We start from the raw sequence: 22696 nt of genomic DNA on the forward strand, positions 1-22696 counted from the left end.
TAGGGAGCTACTGAAAGAATTCTGCGAGAGATGAGGAGACTCGGGACCTGAAATCGGGTTAAGGGGGGATAAGAGTTTTGGGGGCAGATTAAAAGAGATTGAGAAAGTGGACTCGGTGGTGACCAGCTGCCTGTGGGTTGTATGGAAAAGGGTAATGATCTAGATGTATGATTTAGGTAACTGAGGGGTAATGGTAAACCAGACTCTAACAGGTGGAAGTCTCCCGTCAGTAAATAAAGTAGCACCCTATCAAACAGATCTATTTGACATAGCACCTCGCAAACGTCCTCAGCCTCTCCTCTCCTGTCCTCTGGCTTCAAACTTGCTTCTTCCACCTAAACTAACAAAAGGAGAGCAATTAAGCAGACTGTCCCACTTTAGAAGAGGGTTTAGTGATCCTCTCTTTGTACTAGAGCATACTTCTTAGAAAACTTACCTTCGACTGAAAAAGGTTTATTTGACATGTCCCTCTGAGAGGAAATCTGATAGATGTGGGTTTTCTTTGTTTCCAATAAGCTTTTAGCCATTACAGTAGGTTTTTTCCCTCTGATCAGCCCTTGGTCTGGTCTGCTCCATAATGCTTTGAATGATGGTGCTATTAACTACGCCTGGGACTATGAGATAAGGAGTAGGGGATCTGGGAGTGGGGGATGGGGATTGGGTTGTGATCAGGGAGTCCAGGTTCTGACCCATCAGTCTCAAGGAGTCTCTGGGACATCCATAACATGTTAAGAGGGCCCTTGCCTGTTTGCAACTGGAGCTCAGGTCGACAGAGAAATGGCTGTGGAGAAGACACACAAAAGCTACAAAGTTTCCATGTCCTTTGGCCTAAGCAATAAAAAGGTCATCGGTGATATTTGCTATTGACAAGTGTGGAAGCCAGATTTCAGTGTTGAGGTGGTCATTAAAGGGAAGTGAACATTAGACAAACTAAGTGTAGACAATACAAAACATGTTTTTTTTTTTTTTTAATGAAGTTAAACATTTTCCATTAACTTCCGACTGTGAAAGATTTCGCTCTCATATCCTCCCTCCCTACATGTATTTCCCATCTGCTCTCTCAATATAGATATAGGACGATTTTTCTTGGCGGTGTATTTAGTCTTCACATTTTCATGATAATACCAAATGTTATGTGCAGCTGAGCCATGCAGACTACTATGATTATATATCCTTTCTTGTACAATGTTGCTTCCCTAGCATTACTAATTTTTCTTAATTTTTTGCTTGCTTAGTTTCCTGTATCCCCAGAACAAAATCAACCCAGAACACTGTCTCAAAAGTGTCAACATCCCCTTAATATTTTCCAACATATGAGATATTCTATCAATTTTGACCTCTTGGAGAAATATCTTCTGTGGTCCTCCATTTTCCTATCCCAATGTGGACCGGTTGTCTTCTTTGCCCACTGTAGCTATGTTATCTGGGGCTTTCCCATATCATCCTGGGCCTCTCCTTCTCCTGTCTCCTTTGTTGGTGTGGCTGTTTCCTTTATCTTCTGCCTTCTTTCATTTTGTCTCTCCTCTACGTTTGGTGGAAAAAAGTAGTACCATAAATCCTGGAAAAGTATTTGGAAGTACTCTTATTCTAAATTGCAATCTGAGTATGTCTTTATTCTTTACTCACATTTAATCTATAATGGGATGATACACTTTCTAGGTAGATCATTTTCCCTCATAATTTGAAGGCATTTTTCCTCTTGTTTCCTAGCAACTAGGTTGGTTTAGATTTCTATGGCATTCTGACTTGAGTCCTTTGTTTGTGTGGGTAATCTGATTTGTATTTTTTTTCTCATTCATGATTATTAGGGTCTACTCTTCACCTCCAACATTTTAAAATGTCATTCCTAATGATGTGATTCACTTTGTGTCATAGATATTTGTGCTGGGTACTTGTTGGGCCCCTTTCAATCTGGGAACTCACGCTCTTTGGTTCTATGTAAATTTCTTATGTAATTTTCTTCCCTCCATTTTATCTCTCTGGACCTCCTGTTATGGATATCTACTCTTCTCGACTGGTTTTCAGTTATATTTAACACTTTCAGTTACATTTAATACATTTCTGCTGTATGTTGGTTTGTATGTCTTACTTTGAGTGAGATTTTCTCAATCTTATTCATTGGTTCCACTGATAACTTTTTTAAACATAGTTTAGATATTTTTAACAACCAAAATCTCTTTTTTAACCTCTCTAAACATTCTTTTTATAGCTGTATATTTTTGTTTCATTGACTTACAACTTTTGTCTTTTCAAAGTTTTCAATTATAAATATGGTTTTTGTTTTCTTTAGCTCTCTGATTTTTTTGTTTGTTTTGGTATATCTTTCATATTACAGAATTTCCTCAAATATCTGATATTCTTTGGTTTTTTGAATATTTAAAAACAATTCACTAAAAACCATTGGGGGGGGGGTTGCCTGGATGGTTCAGTCGGTTAAGCATCCGACTTAGGCTCAGGTCATGATCTTGTGGTTGGAGAGTTTAAGCCCCACATCAGACCCTGTGCTGACAGTTCAGAGCCTGGATCCGGCTTCAGATTTTGTGTCTCCCTCTCCTTCTGCTCCTCTCCCCCTCAAAAATAAATAAACATAAAAAAATAAAAACTTTTTGGAAACTTTTTCTGCTGCAGTGTACCTTGTGGGCCGGTGGGGTTCTCTATAGGGTGATTTTATTGGTCACTTTTTTTGAGACTCCTCATATCTCAGAATCTTTCCTAGTGTATTAGGCAGATCCCTCAAAGAAGAATCTGTGGTTTTCCATAGGGAGAAATAAACTTGATTACCCCCTGGAAGTCAAGTTGGAGTAGGGAAATAGGTGGGGTCTTCACATACAGTGTAATGTAATGTAACATTCCTGTTTCAGTGCCATGTTCCCACACTCTCCTGAACCTCATGTCTTCAGCTCTAGAATGTCTTTGGTTCGACATATCCAGAAGGCAGCCCCTTGTTCTTCTGCTGGAACAAAGAATAGGCAGACGCACAATTGAATGGAGGGAGTAGAGACGCAGGCTTCTGCATCCAACTCTCCTACAAAGACTTCTAATCACCTTTGCTATTTTCAGTCTTATTTCCACGATCATTTTCAGAAGTTATCTTATCACCTCAAATTCCTGATCTTTTCTCAGATAGGGTAAATCAGTCTTTTTTTGTTTCTTTGTTTTAACTGCCAGAGGAAGTTTTCTCTTTCTCTGTCCTGCTAAGTCAGCCTAACGTTCTGCTTGTTCCCTACTTTGCGTCTCCTTGTGATATGTCATTTATATTTCAAACTTAACATTCTAATACCAAACTCTTCTTCTCCATCCAGACCTGCCTTTCTCATGTCCTCATATCAGCAAATGGCACAATCACCTGGTTGCTGAGATCTTCTTATTTTCTTTCTTTTACCTTCTTATTCAATCCATCAGCACATCTATTGACTTTACCTTCAAAGAATATTTCACTTCTGAAGTTTCATTACCTTTACAACCATTGACCTGACCAACCCAGTATTGTCTGTCACCTGGTTTACTCTTAATAGTTAATTCTATTTTTGGCCTGCTAAGAACATTCTCTACACAAAAGACAGAGTGATCTTTAAAAAAAAAAAAATTAACCTTTACTTATTTTTTGAGAGACAGAGAGAGATGGAGCATGAGCAGGGGAGGGCAGAGGGAGAGGGAGACACAGAGTCTGAAGCAGGCTCCAGGCTCTGAGCTGTCAGTGGAGTGCAGGGCCCAATGCGGGGCTTGAACTCACAAACTGTGAGATCATGACCTGAGCCGAAGTCAGAAACTTATCCAACTGAGCCACCCAGGCACCCCCTGAGTGACCTTTTAAAATCAAAATCTGCTCATGCATTTCCATTGTTCAAAGTGATCCACCGACTTCCCTTTATCTTTGGAATAAAATCCAAGAGCCTTTCCGTAGCATTATATGCTCTGTCTATTCAAATTCTATCTCCTGTCCTTGACCCCCTGTACTTACTGCTCTCTGCCATACTAGCCTTCACTTCTATTGAAGATACCGAGCATTCTCTTGTTTCAAGGCCTTTGGCTTCTGGTCCTGTTACCTGAAATTCTCTTCTTACAGATATTGTGATTCTGAAATAACAACATTTTCCATTTTCTAACTCCTCACATGTCACAACATATGTTCCTCAGTTCCAGAGACTGCTTTATCCACTGCTCTATCTCCAGTGCCAAAAACAGTCCTGATACATAGTAGGTGCTCAATAAATATTTGTGGAATGAATCACTGAAACTCCAATTTATTTTATTTTATTTTTTTTTCAACGTTTATTTATTTTTGGGACAGAGAGAGACAGAGCATGAACGGGGGAGGGGCAGAGAGAGAGGGAGACACAGAATCGGAAACAGGCTCCAGGCTCTGAGCCATCAGCCCAGAGCCTGACGCGGGGCTCGAACTCACGGACCGCGAGATCGTGACCTGGCTGAAGTCGGCCGCTTAACCGACTGCGCCACCCAGGCACCCCTGAAACTCCAATTTAGTGGAGTTTCAAGTGGACGTGTCAATAAATGCATGCATTCAAACAGTCATGTTTAACTGGAGCATGAACATTTTTTTTATTAAAGGAAATAAATTACTAAAGAGCTACAATTTCAGCTTCTGTTTGAACATTTCAAATCATACAAATTCACCATCTTAGAGGCAGTGAATTCTACCTTTAGGGAGAGGTAATATATTTATATATTTTATATATAAATATATATGATATATAAATATATAAATATAAATATATAAATATAAATATAATATTTATATTATAAATATTTATATATATATTTATATATTATATATTATTTATATTATATATTATTTATATGTATAAATAATATATATTATATATAATATATAATTTATATATAATATAATATATAAATAATATAAATATAAATATATAAATATATATTATATATATAAATATATATAAATTATGTTCACCTTACAAATCAACAACAAGAACAACAAAACCAGCAACCTGATTGAAAAATGGGCAAAGGGCCTGGATAGACATTTCTTTAAATAAAATACGTAAATGGCCAATAAGCATGTGAAACGATGCTCCACGTCATTAGTCATCAGGAAAATACAAAGCAAAGTCATAATGAGATGTCACTGCGCACTCATTGGGATGGCTACCAGTAAGAAAAACAGAAAATCACAAGTATTGATGAGGAGTGAGAGAAACTGGAGCCCTTGTGCACTGCTGGGAGGAATACAAAATGGTGCAGCTGTTTTGGAATTAGTATAATGGTTTCTTTAAAAATTAAACATAGAATAACCATAGGATCCAGCAATTCAACTTGTGGGTATACATCCAAAGAATGGAAAGCAAGGGCTCAAACAGATATTCGTACATGTTCATTGGGGCATCATCAACAATAGCCTCAAGATGGGAGCAGACCTCATGTCGATCAATGGATACATGGAGAAACAAAATGTACATACGATGGAATATCATTCAGTCATAAAAAGAAGTGGAATCATGATATGTGCCACAACATAGATGAATCTTAGGGACATTATGCCAAGTATGCCAGCCACAAAAGGACAAATATTGTGTGATTCCGACTTTAGGAAGTCTCCAGAGTAATCAAATTCATAGAGACAGAAAGTACAACGGTGCTGCCAGAGGCTGGGGGAAAGTGGGAAGGGGGACGTATTGTTTCATGGGTTCAGAGTTTCAGGTTGAGAAGATGGAAACAAACTGGAGATGGATGGTGGTGACGATCGCACAACAATGTGCGTGAACTTAACGCCGCTGAACTTGACACATAAATGATTCAGACGGGAAAGTTCATGTTAGAAGTATGTTACCATGGTTCAAGAAAATAGCTGTGTTCAGCTAAAAGAGGCCAACTGGAAAATTTTATCTGAAGGAGCTTTATAGCCACAGGAGGAGAAACTCTGATGATAGTAGTGGGAACATTTAAAGATAATAATCAGCGATGGATCAGAAGACTCCAGATCTTCTCTTTGTCAGACTCATATTCCCATCCACGTGCCTATAACCTTTCCTCCATGACCTGGCTCCTTGTTGCTCTTCTCTATCTGTCATCCTATTTAGGCATGGCAGAGAACCTGGAATTTAGTCACATTCAACGGCAGCAAGGAACGTTCTCAGTGTTTCTTTCGTGAAAATGTTAAGCACTTTGAGATGTTATGAGGTATTTTTGGAAATGAAAGATTTCATTGCCAAAGGAGCTAAACAGTTATTGTTTTTGCAGGAGTCTTCCAAGCATTTAGTCAACTAATGTGCACTGTCGGTTTTCAAGAGCAGGAGGAATATTCGGGGCTCCTCTAGCATTTTTGGTCACAGCCTTCTTTTCTGTCTTGGCAGTTGGCCGTGGAACACTTGTTTGGGGGAAGTTGTCACTAGCTTAACTGCAAACTTCGTTGCATTTGCTGAGTCCCCAGTTCATGAGTGTTTGTACATATGTACTCCAAGCGCAAGAATTACTTCTGGATCTAAGCTATGGAGCGTGTCAGTTCTTGAAAAGAATGTCCCTGAACTGTCCTCTGAGAAAGTCAACGTGATTTCTTCTGGTATGGTATGGAAACATATGCTCTGCATACATGAGAGATGCCGCCACCCAAAACAACTCTTGCCTCGCCATGAGACACATCATCTCACTTGAGTGCCACAAATCATGCTTTGAATTTTCCCAAGGCTCTCAAAGCACACAACTTTTATATGCAGGTCAACCTGTATATATTTCTTATTCAAAATCCAAAATTGCCAGATGTCTACAAACCGGGGACTTTGTAAAGTTTAGAAATATAATGTCTATGCCATTATGTTATACCCCCCCAGCAAGTTCTGGATACCTGCCCTGTAAATGAATGCCATGATACTGGCTGAATATTCATACTCTCTAGGATAAATAAAGACTATAAATAAACACACTAGTTTCTACCAGCTTTTGTTGCCGAATGAGTTTTAGTGACTCACTGAGGATAACTTCTGGTTTCAGAGTTTTTTGGATTTCAGAATGGTGAACAGAGATCATAGACATGCTAGTGTAAATGAGGGTGGGGGATTAGCTAACCGAGTTTTGCTAACAACAGGCTCCCGTATTTCTCAATATTCTGATCTTTGGAGGAACAGTGGAGAAGTTTCCATAGAGAAAATCCTTAAGGAATTGGGGCAGGGATAATTGCTCTGAAGCCTACATTATCCGACCTCTCCTGCTTGACTGTCTCTAATACAGACTTCGACAGATGGACTCATTTGTTCAAACCTGCCACCTTCAACTGGGTAAGGTGGAAACCTCCAAGTTATCAGGAGAGAAAACAAAAAACAAAACAAAACAAAACAAAACAAAAAAAACAGTGAGGGTCAAGTGGTTATGCAACCTAAGGTCACCCAGCCAATCCAAGATGGTAGCCTGATAAGGGAACTTTCAGAAGTGAGTAAGTATTCTTTAATTTATGCTGTGGGATAAACCAAGGGCCAGAAGTTAGAAGGTGTGACCGTGTTATTACTTATATGACCTTAGGCAAAGCCCATACCCTGGATAGTTTTGGTTTCTCTATTTAAACAATGAGGACTAAACAATTATTTTATGGTCCATTTCGTATCTCCAGTCAAAACAACATTATCCACTAATAGGTTAACTGCAGGTGAAATATCTGTATTTCAAACAACTAACAATGGCGTCCTCCTGCTTCTGGAGGATATCCTTCCAGGAAAAAATGCTACCCTGGAAGACACGCAGGGAAATTCATTTCCTCCATCCTTCAGGACATTTTACCCTGCTCATAGCATACTGTAGCATATATTAAATGTCTCCAATAAGGACTTCATTTAGATTTAATAAGTCAGAATTGCAAACATTAATGAAATGCCAATAGAGTGATTAACAACACATGCTTTGAAGTTCCTCAAATATGCACTCCCCCCCCCCAAAAAAGAGAGAGAGAATTTATAAGAAAAATGTCCAGACATAGAATGTTACCCTGTAGTTTGTTTTTTTCTTTCTCTTTCGGAGTTAAAATATCTCTCAAGAGCTCAGGACTGAACAAACAGAAAAACATCAGGAGAATTAAAACAAAAAACAAAAAACAAAACAAGGCTGAATTTCAGTCACACCGATCTCAGCAAGAAGCAAAAATAAACTCCTTTTAAATGATGTTTCTTTTCCACAGCACTCAGAAGCAGATTTGGTAAAAAGTAACCTCAAAACAGACAAATTCATCCTTCACCGCCTCCTCCCCTGAACTTGGACCCCACTTTTGGCCTCTGTTCTTATTTATTGATCCCGTAACTTCTTCCACATTAAAGATTCCTAGGATCTCTCTCTGTCTCTCTGTCTCTCTCCATTCTTGGGAGCTACCTAAGAACACAAATAAGGGAACAGAAGTGGTCTGCTAATTTTGCATTATCCCAATTTCAGGAAAATAGCACAGAACCATCCCCTTGGAGCTTCCCTGGTCCAAGCTCCCCCTTTCTTGATGAAGTCTAGAGCAATGAAGTGATCTGGTGGGTGTCACAGCTAGTATGTGAGAGAGGTGACCAATCACAGGTCCAGTACCGGTACCTCTCTGCCCAAAACCGCCTGTTCCCTGCTGTCCCAGATGAAAACAGTAGAGGTTCCCTCGCAACCCCCCGTTGCCGTAAATACCTCTGTGGAATAGCATTGAGTTAGGAACTCCCCCCGCCGCCCGCCTTGTGAGCTGCATGAAGCTGGGCCCTTACAAGTCCAGCACCTGAGAAAAATTAAGGGGAGGATTGAAAATCACATCCAGCTGGGCGTTAGCATGTGTTAAACAGGGTTTTGATGTTAAAGGGTTTTAAGTGCGTGACTGGTACACCTCAGGGCAAGGCCCGAGGTTCCCTGAGAATCTGTTCTTGCTTTTCTTTCTTTTCGAGTCTAATCGGTCCCATTCCGTTTTCAATTCTCTTTCTCACTTTGCAAAGTGCCAGACAAATTACTGGTATCCTCTGTGAGCCTCTGGTTTCTTTTTGGTTTCTGAACGCATACCCTCTTGAGGATACTTCAGGGTAGATCTCGCTCGAGACAAGATTTTCACAAAATTTTCGGGATGTAATTAAAGCAAAGACCCATTGGTGACTTTTCTAGCCTTTGATTGATCTTCCATTTTCTAATCGTCTTCTGGAATGTGTACATTTTCTTCATGGTTAGAATGCATTTCCTCCAAAACTCTTTCTCGTTCTTTGGTTTCAACAACGTGCTATCTGAACGGTGGACTGTCTCGAGGCGTTAAGATGATCAATACAAAGTTGCTGATAGTCAACTATTTTTGAACTGTAAAGAATGGCAACTTCGTTTGGTTCAACCCCATAAATTGTCCTTTGGAATATACTCATTTTAGAAGAGATTGTTTTTCTTAAAGAAACCGTGTAATAAAACCATGATCCTTATTGAATGTTATAACGTGGAAATGAAAATATTTCAAGGAAAAATTCTGCTTAGACGATTTTGTTTGTTTCCTTATAGTTCAAGGAATCTTACGCCTCAATTTGCTGGCAACTGTCTCCAGGTTTTACCTGCTGTCCAGCATTCCCTCCAATTTAGCATTTGCTCGGCATTGTTCACTGGCTAATGAAGTAGAAATATTAATTGTTGCATTAACAGCACTTTGTTAGGTTGGTCTTAGTGGACCTCTACTCTGTAGCTAATAACGCCTCCGCTCTGATCTCTAGTATTGTGTGAGCTATGTATATATTGAATGGAGGTGTGAACTGACTGTGGGGTTATATCACTCCTTTAAGACACAACTCGCAGATGCCTCGTTTTCAAGGGAGGAACGTCAGATGCTCAGTGATGAAATGCACTCAGATGCAAGTGGTGTGGGATGGTTCATTTTTTCTGGTCTTGAGAGGTGCTGGTAGAGGCATTTGTAGTTGCTGCCCTGGTGGCATCTTGATTTGCCAGCCAGTTGTGACATGGCCTTGCCCTGATTCCTGCTCTAACCTGAAGGAGGCACAAAGCCCCCAGGCCACCAGTTGGCAGGATCAATGACAAACATGGGAACTTTTGTGAGGTATAAATGAAATGTGTGCCTGAACTGAAAACTGGGCAGTCCAGTGTAGATCAGGTACTGACTAGTGTGAATGCTTTCGCTAAGGTGATGTCACCACGGATAGGGTATAATCTATGGCCAATATTGTAATGTTTGGTGATACATTTTTTTCTTTGGCAGTAAACCTTTTTGACAGAAATAAGTCCAAGAGGAAGAAAAGTGCACCAATGAAAATTCAAGGACCAAGTTTTCATTCTCATGGAAGTTGATGACGAGTGCGTCCCTGGCACACAATATTTGTCCACATTCACCGTCCACCCCAGAGGCTGTGGCGCGGTCACTGACCACATGGCAACATGAGAACACAAAACGGCTGAAGAAGCACCAGCATCCAGAGAGTTCGTAGTTTAAGAAGATCACGCTTGAAGGCAACGGCTTAGTCTCTGCCGTTCTAGAGGGTGTGTTTACAGACAATAATGTGAAGCTTGACTTTTTTATGCACACTTAAAAAAGGAACATTCTTCTAAATTATTTTCTCTGCCTTTTTTTATGCCGAGTTTTCTTGTGTATACAATACAAGAACTGAAGTAGTAACTGTTGCTGTGTTGGCTCCTTTTACAGAAGAGCATATTCAGTAGTAGTTAAATGATGACAGTTTTACATTAGTGCGATCAACTGAGTTTCTCAGCTGAGCCACAGAACCCAGAAAAGTGACTTGAGAGACTGTTTTCTCAATTTTCCCAAAGATGGTACATAACTATACCATTGCAGATGTGCACGCCATTGCACACAATGGATGCCTTGGAGCATCAGAGTTTAATTCTCTGAAAGATTCCTGGCTGAAACAGGCTGAGTCATATGTTTCAAATCGCAAGTCCCTAAAGATGGTTCCAAAAATAGTTTTTCACCCACCCAGTCATGGAATCAAGTAAATCTTCTGGAAGTTCATTCTTCCAGAGGTGAAATTTCTGACATTATTTTGAATGCTACTGTCATTTCGGGAAAATGTTCAATATTGAAACAAAATGAAATACTCTGTGATGACAATATAAGCACAAAGTTTGGTGGCTCACCCCCTCCGGATGATCAGTGTTTGTTACTAAATGGAGAGACCTGTGGAATAGAAATGTGCATGGAATTAGTGACGAACATATTATTCAGATTGCATCCATCCAAACAAGCCACAGTATTCCATAGTCAAAAATAGAAGCTATTGCTGATAACATTTACAACTATTCTTATAGATACAGCTAAAACAATTAAACTTAATGTTTTGTTATGAAGCTGATGTTGAATACAAAAAAAAAATAAAAAGGGGGTAAATGTTTTGCTGTCAATGAGCATATTTTACAAATGTTAAAAATTTATGTAAATCAGCTTACATGTTCTATAAGCTTGATTTTTTCTTTTGTTTTCTTTCTTTCTTTCTTTCTTTCTTTCTTTCTTTCTTTTGTGTGTGTGTGAATGAGTTACCTGATTTTAATTGCATTTTGTTCCAAATCACTTGGACATCTGTTTTGAAAATTTTCAGGATGTTCTGTTTGTCAACTGGCCTATAGCTGCTGCTGTTCATGGTAGCTGGGGCCCAGAAATTCCCGGGCCAGCATAGCCACAGCCAGGGCCAAGGACCTGGGAACCAACTTCATTTGTAGGACAGGTGGGAGGCAGAGGTCCAGCAGGTCAGCTACAGTCAAAAAAAAAAACAAAAGAATTTTCAATAATTGGCACACTATACAACTTCAGTTTTTGAAGGTTTTAGAAAATTGGAATCGCTACAAACAAAATTTTCACACAAGACAATCCTGAAAATGAATACAAATGCAGGAGAAGAATTGATCTTGAATACCAGCGTGGGGTATATCTTGTCTGATGAGGCTGTGAGGATTCAACATATGTAAGCCTTCATTCTGAATTCAATAAGACCTTGAAATATTTCAGCTTTGGGGAATAGTCTTTTCATGGAAACTTTATTTTTAATTTGATGTATTTATATTTTCTTCCAGAATGGAAATAAAGTTGAGAAGACTTATGATTTTGCAGTGTTTGCATTTTATGAGATATTTATTTTATTTATTAAGTTTTTTTTTAATCTGAGTATAGTTGATACACAATGTGACTTTAGTTTCACGTGTACCACATGGTGATTTGACTTCTCTATGCGTTATGCTATGCTTGTCAAACGTGTAGCTACCATCTGTCACCATACAACGATATTACAGTATCATTTGATATATTCCCTATGAATGCCTTTCATTCCCATGACTTATTCCTTCCATGCCTGGAGTTCCGGTACCTGTAGCAACCCTTCACCCATTTTGCCCAGCCCCCAGCCCCCTCTCCTCTGGCCACCATTTTTAATGTGGCAAATAGAGACACATTGTTTGAAGAGTTTGATCCTATACAAAGTGAAAGTAATTTAGATGGAAACCCACAAATAGAAACTTCGAAGACATTTGAGCTGAAATAGTTGTACACTTCCTTACAAAGAATTAGAATTGAGAGTAGTCCCTATTTAGCAGTATTTGTCTGGCCTCACCTGACCACCTGGAGATTTTTCTTACTAAAACATGAGAGGGTCTAAAAGACAAGTCAACTGGCAATGCCAGTAATTTCAAATTTATTAAACAAAAATTCAACTTTTAAAAAGATTGCGAGAGGGGTCGCCTGGGTGGCTCAGTAGATTAAGTGTCTGGCTCTTGATGTCGGCTCAGGTCATGATCTCACGGTTGTGAGATCAAGCCCCTTGTTGGGCTCCACACTGGCCGTGGAGCCTGCTTAAGATCTGCTCTTTCCCTCTACCGCTCGCACTCTCTCTCAAAAAAACAAAACAAAACAAAAACAAAGAAGAAGAAGAAAAAGAAAAAAGAAAATTGATTGCAAGAAAATAAGAAAGTTCAGGACAAAATTTAAAATAATAGGACTGTCTTAATAAAAATAAAGTCTTCAAAAAAATATTTGTGACACTTTTAGAGGTTGCTATAGCTAAGAAACTGATTAAAGTCTATAAGGATATTCCAAGGCAGTGCCTGGGTGGCTCAGTCAGTTGAGTGTTCGACTCTTGATTTTGGCTCAGGTTGTGATCTCACAGTCATGGGATCAAGCCCTGTGTCTTCTTCACTGACAGCACGGAGCCTGCATGGGCTTCTCCCTCGCTCTCTTTCTCCCTCTCTCTCTGCCCCTCCCCCACTTGTACACACACACACTCTCTCTCTCAAAATAAATAAGCGTAAAAAAGATATGCCAAGAATAAGTACTCTGCTTATGTTTCTAAATGTCCAGAAAATTAATATAAAGAAGTTTTACAATTGTGGCCCTAATGCATGTGATATTGTGCTTCTGAGAGAGTTCTGAAAAGTCTTTTTTTAAAAAAAAATTTTTTTTTTCAACGTTTATTTATTTTTGGGACAGAGAGAGACAGAGCATGAATGGGGGAGGGGCAGAGAGAGAGGGAGACTCAGAATCGGAAACAGGCTCCAGGCTCTGAGCCATCAGCCCAGAGCCCGATGCGGGGCTCGAACTCGCGGACCGCGAGATCATGACCTGGCTGAAGTCGGACGCTTAACCGACTGCGCCACCCAGGCACCCCTGAAAAGTCTTTTTGAATACAACAATCTATGAATATGATTGTTTCAATAGCACATATACTAAAATTGGAATGATACAGAGAAGAAGAGCATGGCTTCTGAACAAGGATGACACGAAAATTCGTGAAGGTGCCATATTTTTTTTTTTTTGAATAGGTGATGGGGAGTAAGGAGGGCACTTGAGTGTTAAAAAAAATGAGTGTTGTTGATGACACTACAGCCACATCATATTCAAAGAAGAAATGCTAGATGTCTGATTTCTAGATATAGGGTGAGGAGGGATACAAATGAAATGTAGGGCTGTGGCAACTCGATTGTTATAATCTTTCTAACAGCAGAAATAACTCTTGCAACAGTTCTGGTCCTGCAGATGATAAGAAAGGTTAAGTGGGGGGTGGAGGTGGGGGAGGTTGCTGTGGCTTTCACTTTAGTTGATCAGAAAGGATGAAAGGTGAGACTAGATATATAAGATTTTAAGAATTAAGAATTAGATGTATTATAGAACAGTTACATTGGTAAATATGATATATTAGCAATATAGTAGCTAAAAGAAAAAGGTGTCAAGATAAAGGACATTTAAGAAAAGGAAGAAAACTTCTACTGCAGTAGGAAAATCAGGAAAAGAGGAAATGAAGATGGCTGTTGAAAGGTTTATTTCTTTTGACACTATTTCATCTTAGCATAGCCTAAAACGTGATATGTTAACATTCATTAATAGAAACTGATTGAAAAGGAAAGTTTCCAATAGAGCTGTAAAGCAGAAAGGAAAGAATGGATGAGTGTAAGTAATGCTATGTAAAAATGAATTGTTAGGGGCTCAGTCGGTTAAGCATCTGATTCTTGATTTCGGCTCAGGTCGTGATCTCATGGTTCATGAGTTCAAACCCTGCATTGGGCTCTGTGCTGATGGCGCAGAGCCTGCTTATGTCTCCCTCTCTCTCTACCCCTCCCCCTGCTTTCTCTCTATCTCTCTCTTGAAATAAATAAAAATAAACTTAAAAATGGATTTTTAGAGGTTCCTATGGGCACATCACCTCCAGCATTAGCTTTCAACAAAAACAACAGTAGCAAAAGGCCCTAGTGATTTAAACATGAGGTTATTGATACAAATGTGTGCTGGAAATAAAGGCACAATTAACATTCAAAGATTTATTATTAGGTTAAGAGCATTTTGAATCAACTGTATTTTATGTACATATAAGATAATGTCTTAGAGGAAATGTAATCTCTTATTTCCTGCATGAGGGGCATGCCTCTTGGAGACACTGGTTTTTGTGACATCTTCATGTCCTAACCATGTACAGAGGCATGGGAAAAAAATGAACAAAAATATAGATAAATAAGGCATAGTTTTAACCTCAACTAGGTAGAAAGAATGACACAGATTTCTTCCAAACCACACTTTCAGATTATGAAGATGAGTGGAAAAGGAGAGAATATTAACTTTGGCAAATAAATATGTTTAGAGTCTTCCAACCTTCTTGGATTCTCTTACTTTCAAAGTAATGATTAAGAGGAACTTAGGAAACCTCAATATGTTGTAGAGAAGGCTTTCAGAATAGGACTCATGAGACTTAAGTTGTTGTAGTTGTTGTTCTTTATTCTGGACAAGATAGCAGTGACGTTGGACAAAGTAATTGGCCCCTGGGTCTAAGCTTCTTCACTTCTCAAAAAAGAAGTTGTGCAAGATGACAGCTGAGATACTTTCTGATATACAATTTTTAAACCTGTGTAGTGATAATATGACCCATTTATTCAAATGGAAAGATGCAAGGGGTAGGACTGATGAGAGCAAAGGAACTGTCCAGGGTGCTTAGAAACACTGGGGTCCATTCATTCTCTGATGACCAGAAGACACAATATGATTCCTCCATCTGTTATCCATTCAAAATTTCTACTATGTTAAATACATAGTAAGCTATTCTGTCAGTGTCAAGTGGATACAGTTCAACATGAGATCAATTTCCTTTTGCTTAAGAGGGGAATTGTATATTTAGAATCATCTCTTTCTGTTTCCAGCTAGGCCAGTCATTTCATTCAGTTATTATTCAGAGGAAGATATCATAGTAATTTTCATCGCATACCTGTGATATTAATTTTCCAGGAGGTATATCAGGGGATATGAGGATTCATACATTGTTAAGAGGTAGGAGGGGGCGAGACTTTGAAAAATATACCTTTGATCATGGCACAAAAATGAGGATAAAGGAAAGAGAAAGAGATGTAAGACTGATAATGGGAGCTAATTATAATTAAGCAAGCCTGAGTTGCTTGACCAGGACACATGGGAAGGGGTTGTAGTAAGTATTTGTGGGTTATATTAACTTATTACAGCATAACCTGATACTCTGGCACTAGTTGCTACAGCTTCTTCTTTTCTTTTTTTAATTTTTTAAAATGTTTATTTATTTGTGTGAGAAACAGACAGACAGGCAGAGCGTGAGCGGAGGAGGGGCAGAGAGAGAGGGGGACACAGAATCCGAGGCAGGCTCCAGGTTCTGAGCTGTCAGCACAGAGCCCAACGCGGGGCTCGAACTCATGAATCGCGAGATCATGCCTTGAGCCGGAGTCAGACGCTTAACTGACTGAGCCAGCCAGGTGCCCCGCCAAGTCCTCTTCTTGATAACCTACTTTGTGTAGAGAGTGCAATGGGAATGTGAAGCTGGTGAATCTTAGTGAGATGTAGACCTACTGAGTGGAAAGTGGGGAGCTGGGAACCCCTTGAAGCTAAAACACTTGTACCAAGTCAATATCTTGAAATTTTACTCTTGTGCCTATTGCTTCTTCCTAGACCTTCCTTAATCTCATGCCACTCTGACCTTTGCTTCCTTTCTTCTTCTATGCTGAATTTGAAGCCAGAGTTTCAGTCTCTTGGACTCTGGGACACTGTATTGTTGTGAGGACAAATGTCATCTTTTTCAGTCAACCCTCCCACCAAACCTAGGCCTGAGATTTCTTTTCACTTTTGAGCGTACAAGATGGCAACTAGAAATTCAGCCTGGTAATTATCGTAGCACAAAAAAGACTTTCACTTCTCTGCATTTTATCCCTGTAACAGACACACCATTTCTATGCAGCTTACACACAGGATTTCATAGGGCTCTGGGCTTAGAGGGGTATATGAGAAATAGAAATTGCTACTGTGTTAAACTCAAAGTTGCTTCTTCTTTTCAATGACCAAGGCTTTATATCTTAGCCTGTATTCTCTCCCTAACCCTTTCTTCCCTGAGATGGGTGTTCTCCCAAGATACTCATCACATTCTCATGCACGTGAACTTTGGGTAGGCACGACCATACCCGATATACCAATTCCCCAGATACATGTTCAGACACACACAAATCCCAGTCGTTGGTAAAATTTAAGTTTCATTTCAAGGTGTCTCCCTCTTAAGTTAGAAGTGTTCCCTTCCAGGAAAGAGGAAAAAGTATGTAGGCAGCAGCTTCTCAGGTTGCTATATTTGCTGGCATGAATATCCAGGCTGAGGGCTATAGACTGGGATGTGAAGTTGTAAGTTTGGTGTGACCAGTAGAGAATTTAGGCAAATGTGATGCTCAAAATGACATGGCAGCATCATTGAGGTCACACTGTGGTGGCACAGAAGATCGTCAAGGCAGAGTCTGGTAAGAATTAGATAGTGTCAATGTTCCTGCTTAACACAGAAGGAATTTAGCCTCATCAGAGGATTTGGAGAATGCCTGAGATAACCAAGAGAGAAGCCCAGCCACACGAACTTATCCAGTGGAAAGAATTAATAGGAACTAACCCTAAAGACACCTGAGGGCCAGGACTCTTTTCTGGGTACACTAGGTATCAGGTTACAGGTTACAGGTTACTGGAGAGAGGATAACACAGAAACCACAGAGATGACTGTCAGAAAAATCTGTGATTCCATTTGCTTAGGCAGATAACAAATGAGAGAGAACATTTTGGAAGATGTTTTGCTTTTCTTTCTTTAGTCTATCTCAAGTTTGAGGCTTTCATACCATAGTCACAGGAGGCTGTGTGGTAGGTGATCAAAATTGTGAATTCGGATTTTTCTTGAAAAGACAGCCTCAGGATTATTCAACATCCTGCCTATGATTTTGGTTTTCCTCCTATTTTCATGCGTCCTGGGTAGTTTCTCCTTATCTGAATGATTTCTTATATATTTATCTGGTATTTCTAGGGATTTTGTAGCTGGGAGGTTTTTATAGTCCCTGCGCCATATTGGTAGAAGCAGACTTCCAAGTCATGATTGGACATTTAATAAGTACTCTCAGGTAAAGGAACAAGCTGCAACAGTGGATAATGAGTATATCTGATAGTAAAGCTTTCCACAAAATGGGCCAATAGAAATGTCAAAATAAGTGGCAGGGAAAATAGTGGCAGGATGGGTGACAGAAAGTAAGGCGGAATCTGTAGGGTAGTTGGGGGAGGCATCGCTGTGAAGGGTTCAAAGAGAATGAGCAGGAAAGGAGTTCTGAGATGGGGAATGGTATTTAGATACATCACTTGTAGGAAGCTAGTTTCTATAGGTGTTGAGAGAAGAACCCAGCTTACAGGTTTTGGGCAATGTGTGGGAGGAGAACAAGAAATGTGACTGAGAAAGGAAGGTGAGAGATAAAATGGTAGTTTAGGTGGGAAATTTGAAGAGAGTTTTTTTTTTTTTTAAGTTAAGGGAGGTCATCATCAATTTGAAGTTTCATTCACACCTCCACTAAGTGTTTTCTAGAGCTTCAAAATAAACCAAGCGTTGCTTATTAACCGTCTCCTCTGATTAATATTGGACTTTAAAGTATACTTCACAATTTGGGGCATTACCTGTTAAAAATGATACATTAGTTCATAGGTAAGAAAATAGGGATCATGGTCTAAAACCTTTAAAGCCTTATACCACTTAAAATAGTATTCTTGTCTTCAATTCTCCTTTGCATACCTTACAGATGATTATAATAACATCGGAGACTCTGGTCAATGGAGCTACATAAATGTGAACAATTACACTTTCATGTTAAAATGCATCCAACACTGAAAATGGCAAAGCCCTAATGAAGTATCTAATAGCAAGAGGGTTTGGAGAGGACCTTATGGTCTTTCTCTAGAATCTTTCAAAGACCATGGACTATGTACTCAAGGAGATGTCATAACTTTCATACCTTGATTTTGCCCAGGAATATTTAGTTCTACTCACTGAACTCATGAAACCCAGCTGTGTTTCTCAAAGAACCAGCTGAAAGAAGTGGGCAGTAGTGGTGACGGAGACGCAGAAATAAAAGACAAGAAACGGTGAGAAAGCCAGCGTGGAGCAGGAGGGGGGATCACAACTTCACACTGTTTGTAGTATTTGTTTCCCTGTGCATTCTCAGCTAGGGTGACTAATTAAGTAAGGCCCTTTGTGATCTCACCACCAACTTCTTCACTAAAAATAGGATTAGGCTGGTTTGAACTTGCCGTAAATCTCATACAAATCAGCATCGGATGCCTGTACTGTCCTTTGACGATGTGAGGTTCTGGACTCCCTGGCAATGCCCATTCCCATGAAGCTCTTTTGGCTACAGGGCTGGCGTGCCCATTGACACCCACTTCTCATCATCAGCCTGGCAGAGCCCAGTGAGTCACGGCGACAAACAAGGCAAGGACCACAAGCATTCCCCAGCATTCCACATGGTCTCCAAATGTTGTGAGGCATAAAGCTGCTGGTGGTAGTCTGCTGTTGGCCAGGATGAGATTAATTAGGGAACAGGATAAACATGGACGCTGCTTTCCGATAAGTGGAGGGCAGCCAATTGAGGCCAGGCCTTCAGCCTGCCTCACAGAAATCACTCACCCTGAGGGCTCATGGAAACACACGCACTCACACGTACTTAGGAAAACTTTTCTCCAACCCCAAATAGAGCCAGGGGAGAATACAGAAGGCAGAAATTCTCAAACTCTATTATACATGTCTAAATAAATGGATTTTAAAAATAACCTGTGATTAAAAGTTGGATAACAGTAAGCCGAATTGACCATTTCTGCTGCTGATGTTGACTGAAGAAAATATTTGAATATATTTCCATATGAAAAAATAGAGGCAGAGAATGTATGGCTCGTTTCAAGATAATCCAAAGTGGTACTGTTTTATTGGGGCCACGGATATTTTTGAGAGGCTGATGAAAACTACAGACAGTTTCTCTAGAAAAAAATGCATGCTCACGCACACACACACACACACACACACACACACACCTTTGCACTTTCTCTGTAGCTCATTTGTGGACCCATATATAGGTTCAGGTTAGAAATCCTGGCATAGTGTGTCATAGAAAATATCATATGGGTTAGTAAAATCTGAAAATTTAGTGAAAGCTCTCTATGTACCTGGAATTTTATTAGGTACCTGATGGATATTATTTCTAATTTCCTAACAATCCTGCAAAGTAGGTAGCATTGTCTCTCTCTAATATTAATTTTTTTAAGCTTTTAAATTTATTTTAAAAGAGAGAGAGAGAGAGCTGGGAAAGGGCAGAGGAAGAGAGAGAGGAGAATCCCAAGCAGGCTCCTCGCTGTCAGGACAGAACCCAATGCAGGGCTTGAACTCACGAGTCATGAGATCACAACCTGGGCCCAAACCAAAAGTTGGATGCTTAACCAACTGAGCCACGCTGGCACCCCACCTCTCTTTAATAGATGAGAAAATTGATGGTAAGAAAGATAAACTAACTTCACAGGGAAATACTATTTCCTAGTGGTTAGGAGGCTAGACTCTGGGGTCACATTACTTGGGTTCAAATCCTGTTTTTTCCCACTTAGAAGTTAGAAAATTCTGGGCAAGTTGCTTATCCTTTTGTGTCCGTTTCATCAGCCATTGCTGGGGATAATGATGGAATGTACTTTATAAACTCTTATGAAAATTAAACGATACAAGACAAGCCAAGTGCTTAGGACATTGACTGGCACATGGTGAGCACTAAATAAATATTTGTTGTAATGGCTCTTATGATTAAAGATCACAAAGCTGGTAAGTAGAGGAACCAAAAGTCAAACCAAGTTTTGTCTGGCTGGAGCCACCATACTTTCTGCTATACCGTGCAAGTTTCCAAACCTTGTCTTACTTTTGCTCTTTGGTAAATCATGTAATGTTTCTAAATTTTAGTTTTTGTGGCCATAAGATATAGACAATGGTACTAATAATAAAACATTTCCCTAATTTGTTGGGAGGATCCTATAAAAAAAACACAATAAATACAGTTTGGTAAACTGTCACTTGCTGTGCCAATATCCATTATTATTATTAGTGATGAATGAATCAATCTGACTCAAAGCAAGGCTTTATATTTTAACTCCCACATTTGTCATCGTGGAATTAAAACTTTGTCACATGCACTCACATCCAAATCTATCTGGATGATGCAAGTCATTGGAGGACGGTCACACAACTGAAACAAGAATTCCACAGTCTTGACTTGATACAAGGTAGTGTTTAACCACCCCACTGGATTTTCAATAGTATTTTCCTAAGGTAGAGGAAAAAAAAGCATTTTTAGTAAAACAAATGTTTGAGAATCACATTTATGTTTATCTAAAAACTGAGAGAATGGAGTAGTAGCCAACAAGTTCGTTATGTTGGCACAGAAATGTATTTTTTAAACATCAAGTTCATTGTCCTCGGCTGGAATGCATGATTTCAGTTACTTTTCAAAAGGTCAGTTTATTTCTGGGAGTAATATTTCTGCAATGCTAAGAATCAGAAGTCAAAAGGGGAAAGAGGACATGGCCTGTGGAATAGATCATATCCCATCCTGGGATCCCTTAGGGAAGCTTAGATACGAGAGCTTAGCTCTCCTAAAGTGGAGACTTCCACTCTGGAATGGAATTACGATGTTGCAAGAGATCCACGTAATCAAATTTCATTCCATTTTGTTCACAGGGTCTAATTCCCTAGACATCAATTCAGATCTCCTCTCTGCCAATTCATGTCCATCAACTCCTTTAAGAAGAAACTCACAGTTTACATCAGTTTACATCAATTGACCAGGCATAGATTGAGTGGCTCATATGAGCTAGACGTGTGCATGACCCCAAGGCAAAAGGCATGGTTTCTGTTCCGAAGCTGTTCAGCCTAGTGGAGAAGATGGTTCTGCCGAAGACCCATGTCAGGACCCGCAGTGTGGTTGGTGCCCAATAAATGTCTGTTGAAAGAATGAGTTCATGCTAATAAAACTGTAAAGTGTTATAGAAAACCTGTTGCCGGGAAATTCGCTCTTTTTGTGGGAGGTGGCAGTCAGGGAAGCATTCCCAAGGGAAGTGACATTTGCACAATCTGGGTGGCAGCGCTGGAATTAGCTGGATGGGAAGCGAGTGGGAGTTATTTGAGAAGCTCACAGAGGTGTGCAAGCGCAGGGTGGGCTGAGTGGGCTCAAACAGAGCTGCTTTATTGAAGTTTTCATGTGTGAGTGAGGAAGGGAATGACGACCAGCAAGATACACAGGGGGCAAACTGTCACTGCTTTAATATTCTAAATAAGAGGAAGTCTCAGTTTATTCCGTACTAAGGGGTCCCAGAGAGTTTCATATACTCATCTCTTTCTTTCTGTCTTCCCAGAACTTTGCACTCACCAGAAATTACTGACCTAATGCCCACATGAGCAGAATTTTGTACTGAGTCTAAGAGTCAGACATTAAAGCCAACCCCCAACCCGCCCCAAGGGTTGAGCTCACACCCCCTACTTCACCACCTATAGCTCTTTCACTGCTGTGCTGCCTTCTTCCATCAGTGCCTAAGCTCTGGGAAGCCGAGTGGCCGAAGGGAAGGCTGGTGGTGTTACAGAGCTGGGGCTGGGCCAGGGGCAGGGTATAGTATCCTGCCAAAACTCACCTCAACTGTGGAGGGGTGGCTGCTTGCACTGACTTCCTAAAGAAATGCCAGTTTGGGTACCCTGCAGCCAGGATACTTGAACCCGGAATGGATGAAAAAAGGAAACTGAGACACAGAGCTACACTATCAGGACAACAGGCAGTTTGCTTAAGATGTAGGGAGAGAATTTCCTGAGCTGGTTTCAGATACTGATGATGCTTTTGAAGAATTGCCTGTGACCTCCTATGGGGATGTGCCAAGATCAAGAAAGGGGTTCATTGTATGCTGGATGGTTAGAACTTTTTTTCAAAA

The 22696-nt window shown here is 39.9% G+C and overlaps 1 long non-coding RNA gene and 1 other non-coding gene across 2 annotated transcripts; one reads left to right on the forward strand and one right to left on the reverse strand.

Annotated features, from left to right (window-relative positions):
• Positions 1 to 244: 244 nt before the first annotated feature.
• On the reverse strand, positions 245 to 1678 carry LOC147576865 (uncharacterized). The gene is made up of 2 exons (XR_015241476.1): positions 437 to 1678; positions 245 to 335 (listed from the first exon to the last, which is right to left on the reverse strand). It is a non-coding gene; the product is annotated as an uncharacterized LOC147576865 (long non-coding RNA).
• An 11927-nt stretch (positions 1679 to 13605) lies between these two features.
• On the forward strand, positions 13606 to 13712 carry LOC112866178 (U6 spliceosomal RNA). The gene has a single exon (XR_003224046.2). It is a non-coding gene; the product is annotated as a U6 spliceosomal RNA (small nuclear RNA).
• The last annotated feature ends 8984 nt before the right edge of the window (positions 13713 to 22696 follow it).

This window comes from Puma concolor, chromosome D1, assembly GCF_028749965.1.
Source record: "Puma concolor isolate L17-30 chromosome D1, mPumCon1.1.hap2, whole genome shotgun sequence".
Taxonomy (NCBI): Eukaryota; Metazoa; Chordata; class Mammalia; order Carnivora; family Felidae; genus Puma; species Puma concolor.